At 43.9% G+C, this 7,244-nt stretch overlaps 1 pseudogene; it reads right to left on the reverse strand.

Annotated features, from left to right (window-relative positions):
- Nucleotides 1–315: 315 nt before the first annotated feature.
- LOC147620390 (polyadenylate-binding protein RBP47 pseudogene) lies at nucleotides 316–801 on the reverse strand (annotated as a pseudogene).
- Between the last annotated feature and the right edge of the window lie 6,443 nt (nucleotides 802–7,244).

Genomic DNA, 7,244 nt, shown 5'->3' on the forward strand with positions numbered 1-7,244 from the left:
ATTAAATGTCTTCTCAGCTTCTCATGGAACAAAGTATAGCATGGTATTAACTCAATCTCTTGACTCAGGCATACATTCAATGGGATTGTCTCCACAACTCATACAAGACATACCATCTTCAACTCTGATGATACAAGGCTTATGGCAAGAGAACTCATCATCATCATCATATATCATCATCAAAGATTCATCATGGAAGGTCTTCACATAACATATGCTATATGTTTGTACAAAATGTTTGACATGCAACAACACTCATGAGACAAAATAATAAAACTCACAAGACATCACCAAATCCAAAGGGTATACATATCTTCAGCATATGCATGTCGACAGCCCATAGTATAGCACCCAGTACTCTCTCTTGTCAGCATCATGAGAGCTGAACTCTACAAATCCATAACCTTCCGAGCCGCTTGTTTCGTATGACCTTTGCTGATAAGATTTGACTTGGTGTATTGCTGAGGGAGACCTTTTTTTGGTTGTTGCAACACTTATTCGCATAGGCCTGCTTGAGCAATAAACACCATTCATCTCTGACATAGCCCGAGTCCTCTCATTTTCATCACCAAACCTCACGAAACCATAACCCTTTGAGCGGTTCGTGATGGGATCTATGATCACTTTTGCACCTCTTACAGAAGGATAACGAGACCTGAATGTTTCTTGAAGCACATAATCTGTGACATCAATGGCAAGATCTCCCACAAATATAGAGTGGTCTGACCCTCCCTCTATTCGCTTCTCCCCGACACCAAATGAAGCCCAATTCAGCCTGAAGGCTTGCTCTGTTTGTGGCATCAATATGCCATTGTAGGTCTGTAGTACTCTCTCTGCTGCAGCATCTCCTCCCTAGAACCCCCCTGGAAAAACCTCTTGTGGCTCTCTGCTGGAGAAGCTTCTCCTCCCCCGTCTCTACCCGACTGTACAAATACCCAGCCCACTTTTTCTCTGTCTTGCAGCCGCTGCCCACCAGAGCCCTTCTGACCTCTGCAGCCCGTCAGCCCCGCTCTATCACCCGCACCTGTGGCTACACACTCCTCTGCTCCCGAGAATCACCAAGCGGCAATCCTCTCACAACTGGCGCCCTTCTGCCTGGCTACGAGACGGCGTCTTCCCTGTATACCTGCAGCTGCGCTGCCCCCACTCTTCCCGTCACACACACACTTCCTTCACATGCCCAGCGGCCCTCCTCTCTGCGCCAGCTCGCCACCCTCCAGAACATCACGCTGGCCGGCTTCCAGAACTATGCGCTGGCCAACTTAATCTTCCACGCCACCTTCCAAAATAAGGCCACGTTTATTTTCTATTTTATTTAATTTTAAAAATTGGCCACCATATTGCTTTCACACCAATGCAAAGGCTCATGGCTCCCTTTTCTATTATTGCCCTCATGCTCCACACACACTTCAATACAACCTCGAGTGGCCGCTTATCCTTGGAGACGCATACACATATCCAGACATCGGAGCAGCTGACATCATCTCCATCATCTGTCCTCTCACCCGGACAGGCTGCAACAAGCTCAAGCCAATACCGTCAACCCTTAACACCTGGCGACGCCCTTAAAAGCAAAACCCTCCACACGCCATACATCCCATATGTACACAGGCACTTAATCCCATGCATTTGGATTTGCATTTGATGGCCTCACATGCATGGTTTCACACCATAGACGTGCCGTGGCATGACATCCACCCCCTCTAAACCTGCACATCCTCTGGTATGTGCCACACAGGTCCTGGAATTTAGTGTCCATGCATTATTTGCACACCAACATTGGTATATGTACAAGCATCCAACTAGGCATCTTAAACCCTGTCAAACCTTACCCAGTTGATATCACCCTAATAAGCATGAAACAGTAGAAGAATATACATAGTGCCACTCACAAGGGGTTATCCTTTGTTAAAACATAGCATGACATCTTAACCTACCCCCTAGCCTGCAAGACATTTATATCTCAGCAATCACATCTGAATGGTTCTGCTTTCCCACCTGGATCAAATACCAATCGCTTTTGGCATGTGTGCCATATCCTTTGCTCATATGAAGCCCTATCCTCACTTAGATTCTCTGCATATGCATAATTATCCTCATCATTCAAAGTGGGATGCTCTTCAAAATGATTTGCTTCAAAATTTTCCTCAGGCCATGTTTGAAGCCTTTGCACCACATATTGTATGGCCACACCAAATAACAACTGCATTAACAGCATGGAACACACACTTGATAACATCCCATCCAAATCTACTGTGCCCGGATCCAGCTCACCCACTGATAAACATTCATTCTTCTCATCCAAAGACGGAAAAGCATCAACACATACAAAATCCAACAAGGCATCATCGAGAATAGCCTCCAGATCTTAATCAATCTCATCACAATCATTTGGCTTACAGAACACCTGCACATCCTCACTTGCAACCAACAGTTGACTAGCATCAAGCATAGAAGAGCCCAAAGCTGAAGGGGATCTATTATATACCATGAAATCATCCAATGCATCATCTAGGATAGCATCCAATCCAGGATCAATCGCATTGAAGCCATTATCATCTTGCAATCCCACATGTTGATTATCATGAACATTCATACCCCCATAACTATATCCATTTGGTTGCTCATATGCAGCCTCATGAGGCTCTGTGACCACACTTTGCATATCCTGCATGTTATCTCCCAGTATTTCTTTATACCTATCTGCAGATGGGCTTAGAATTATTGGTCCCTCACCCGAGTACCCTTGAATCTGTATGTCATTGAACCCTGTATGATCCAAAAAGACAGATTCAATTTCCCTCTCCAAATCATCATCATAAACAGGCTTCCAAGCTCGAGATTGTTGCTCACAAATGTGGTTGCAGGGTAACCCTGACACTGATGACATAGCATCACCCTGTTTATTGTTGGAACACCCAGTTAGCATTCCAGAATAACCCAAATCCAAAGAACCTTGGCAACCAGCTTCAGAAGCAACATCACTGTTGGAATCACCCATATCACTCACCCCCTCTAAATCAATCACACATACTTGTGGCCCGTCTGCATATTCATGTACATCATCCTGCTTATAAGCATCATAACCAGATAAGAATGCAGTAATGATAGCATCTTCTTCTTGTCTTAGATCTTCAAACTCTGCAATCATGCTTTCAGCAAGAAGCATTGGTTCCTGCTGTTCTTCACACATATGATACGACACCTGAGGAATACCCTTCAAATGAGGACTTTCGTCATGAGAATCCTCAAGTTTACACAGCTTACATGCTTCACAGTCCTCTTCCTCGTATACTGGGTCTTGAGCACCTGTCCTGAAGCTCTCTGAATCAAGTGTCTCCTCAAGCATAGGCATACACACATCATTTGGTATGATCATAGGACCCTGTATGTCTGCACCCTCAAACAAGGAAGACAGATTATACTTACAGAGTTCACCCATTGCATCTCTATGAGGCTGTAGCAAAGCATCCCTTTTGGTACTGTGAAGGCCTTGTTGCTCACTAATGGCTTTTTGCAGTCCCAATTTAGCATAAACAGCCTCCACAATCTTTGTATCAGCCTTGAATAACAATTGATTGTCCTCCATAAGACATGCATCGACAACCGCTTCTAAATTGGCTCGGATTGTTGCCGGAACACTATCACAGCTCACATTATACCTGGAACTCGCATAAATAAGTGCATCTGCAAAATCACTCCATCGTTTGGAGTGATACTCTGCTAGTTCCAGCACTTCATCTTTTAAATCAGGACTTATAAGGTATGCAAAAGATGCAATCATCATGTTTTCTGGAACCCCTTGATTCTCCATCTCTGTCTCGTAACACCTTAGATAGCTTTCTGGATCATAACCATCAAATATATTGACCCTGTCATATACCAATTGCACCGCAATTTCCACCGCTTCCTGATTTTGCTTTTCTTCTTCAATCTTCCTGAACCGCTCTTCAAGCTCTTTCATCTCTGCATATAAATGCTCCATTTTGCTAGCCATCTCTACGTACTCTCACCCCAGCGGTTTCACGTCGGGTTCACCAAAGATGTCGTGACGTGGGCGGTGTCGTTGGGAAAGCGCGAGGCTTCTGGCTGTGAGAGTAGCTTCCAAAATCCCAAGCATTAAATGTCTTCTCAGCTTCTCATGGAACAAAGTATAGCATGGTATTAACTCAATCTCTTGACTCAGGCATACATTCAATGGGATTGTCTCCACAACTCATACAAGACATACCATCTTCGACTCTGATGATACAAGGCTTATGGCAAGAGAACTCATCATCATCATCATATATCATCATCAAAGATTCATCATGGAAGGTCTTCACATAACATATGCTATATGTTTGTACAAAATGTTTGACATGCAACAACACTCATGAGACAAAATAATAAAACTCACAAGACATCACCAAATCCAAAGGGTATACATATCTTCAGCATATGCATGTCGACAGCCCATAGTATAGCACCCAGTACTCTCTCTTGTCAGCATCATGAGAACTGAACTCTACAAATCCATAACCTTCCGAGCCGCTTGTTTCATATGACCTTTGCTGATAAGATTTGACTTGGTGTATTGCTGAGGGAGACCTTTTTTTGGTTGTTGCAGCACTTATTCGCATAGGCCTGCTTGAGCAATAAACACCATTCATCTCTGACATAGCCCGAGTCCTCTCATTTTCATCACCAAACCTCACGAAACCATAACCCTTTGAGCGGTTCGTGATGGGATCTATGATCACTTTTGCACCTCTTACAGAAGGATAACGAGACCTGAATGTTTCTTGAAGCACATAATCTGTGACATCAATGGCAAGATCTCCCACAAATATAGAGTGGTCTGACCCTCCCTCTATTCGCTTCTCCCCGACACCAAATGAAGCCCAATTCAGCCTGAAGGCTTGCTCTGTTTGTGGCATCAATATGCCATTGTAGGTCTGTAGTACTCTCTCTGCTGCAGCATCTCCTCCCTAGAACCCCCCTGGAAAAACCTCTTGTGGCTCTCTGCTGGAGAAGCTTCTCCTCCCCCGTCTCTACCCGACTGTACAAATACCCAGCCCACTTTTTCTCTGTCTTGCAGCCACCCACCAGAGCCCTTCTGACCTCTGCAGCCCGTCAGCCCCGCTCTATCACCCGCACCTGTGGCTACACACTCCTCTGCTCCCGAGAATCACCAAGCGGCAATCCTCTCACAACTGGCGCCCTTCTGCCTGGCTACGAGACGGCGTCTTCCCTGTATACCTGCAGCTGCGCTGCCCCCACTCTTCCCGTCACACACACACTTCCTTCACGTGCCCAGCGGCCCTCCTCTCTGCGCCAGCTCGCCACCCTCCAGAACATCACGCTGGCCGGCTTCCAGAACTATGCACTGGCCAACTTAATCTTCCATGCCACCTTCCAAAATAAGGCCACGTTTATTTTCTTTTTTATTTAATTTTGAAAATTGGCCACCATATTGCTTTCACACCAATGCAAAGGCTCATGGCTCCCTTTTCTATTATTGCCCTCATGCTCCACACACACTTCAATACAACCTCGAGTGGCCGCTTATCCTTGGAGACGCATACACATATCCAGACATCCGAGCAGCTGACATCATCTCCATCATCTGTCCTCTCACCCGGACAAGCTGTAACAAGCTCAAGCCAATACCGTCAACCCTTAACACCTGGCGACGCCCTTAAAAGCAAAACCCTCCACACGCCATACATCCCATATGTACACAGGCACTTAATCCCATGCATCTGGATTTGCATTTGATGGCCTCACATGCATGGTTTCACACCATAGACGTGCCGTGGCACGACAACGTGTTTCTCTCCTTAAGTTTTCTAACAAAATAAGGTTTCAGGCTCTGAAAAGCATAAAAGGCGAAGTTAATGGAGGCATGTTGTTCTTTGAAGTTCATGAAGAATTCTGCCTGCATAACCAAAACAAAAAAATTACAAAATCAAGAGTTTATAAGTATGAACTCTAATACTACCAATAGTAGTTTTAGTGTTGATACTACTAGTACTATTAGTACTATTAGTACTAATCATACTAATAATCTGAATAATTCAGAGAAGAAGATCAAAGAGGTAATATCATGTTGAGGATAATAATGATGTAGATAGTGCCCTTGACTCCCTTTGGCAGAAGCAGAAAGTAAAACTTGGCCAGTAATTAGTTTAGGTGCTGAAGGGAGTTTTGATTGATGTATCTCTTCTAATGCAAGATTTTGTCTACACTTGGATAGCAATTTAAGGAGACAAATTTCCTTTCCTAAGAAAAAAATAATGATGTAGGTATAGCTCCAAGTAATGACTGGGAATGAACTCTGTAGTTTTTTTGACTTATCCACTACCTGCTGTGCAGAGACATCATTCTTGTTTGGAGACACCCTTGTGTTGCTTGTCCAAAATTGACTGAGAAAGTGAACAACCTCTTCATCACTTAGACAATCATTCTTGCGTTTGCGACCTTCTCCCACCCATTTGAATTATTTAGCTTGTACATCAGCACGATGTTTCTTCAAATTTCTTGGTTGCCAAGGGCTTTAGCAACTCTCCTATCACTGTATTGTTCTTTTGCCACATTATTAGCAACCATGTGAAGTGCAGCTAGCTTATTTGCAATTTTCCATGGCTTTAACCACCATGATTAGTGATGTCTTTATGCTCTCTACAATCGCCTCTGAAATCATCTGGTTAGGAAACACTATCTTCTTCTCACAATTTCTTGTAGTTCTAGATGTCGTAAAATCCTACCAAGAATTTTTGATCGTCCTTCTTTGTCAAAAATACTAGTAACGTTGAGGAAGTAACACACTTTAGACAATGCAAGACCACAATTGTTCTTGTCCGAGCACTTCACCCATGGCTCAGTTGAATGTTCCATACAAATGAGATATCTAGAGAGAGAACAAGCAGGGCAGTGGTGGGAGAGGGAGAGGGAGAGAGAGAGAGGGGGGAGGGGCAGAAGCGTGGTAGTGGCAGAGTAGGAGAGAGCTTCTGAGAAACGAGAATCAAGAAAATCAAGGAAGATCGAGCACTCAATGAAGTGGAAGCGAACTACCATGCATGTCCAAAAAAATTTGAATTGCGGGACGACCATGCACGTCCAAAATTTTTTGTATTGCGGGAGGATCTCTATTTTTTGAGTTCTAAATTTTCTTGCCATGGATCTTTATTTAGAACTAAAACTATGCTTAGTACCCGTCATTTTTTTTACCAAAAACACTACTAAATGGGTACACCATACCA

The sequence above is a fragment of the Cibotium barometz genome, chromosome 31, assembly GCF_041138505.1.
Source record: "Cibotium barometz isolate CiBa-2024 chromosome 31, ASM4113850v1, whole genome shotgun sequence".
Lineage (NCBI taxonomy): Eukaryota > Viridiplantae > Streptophyta > Polypodiopsida > Cyatheales > Cibotiaceae > Cibotium > Cibotium barometz.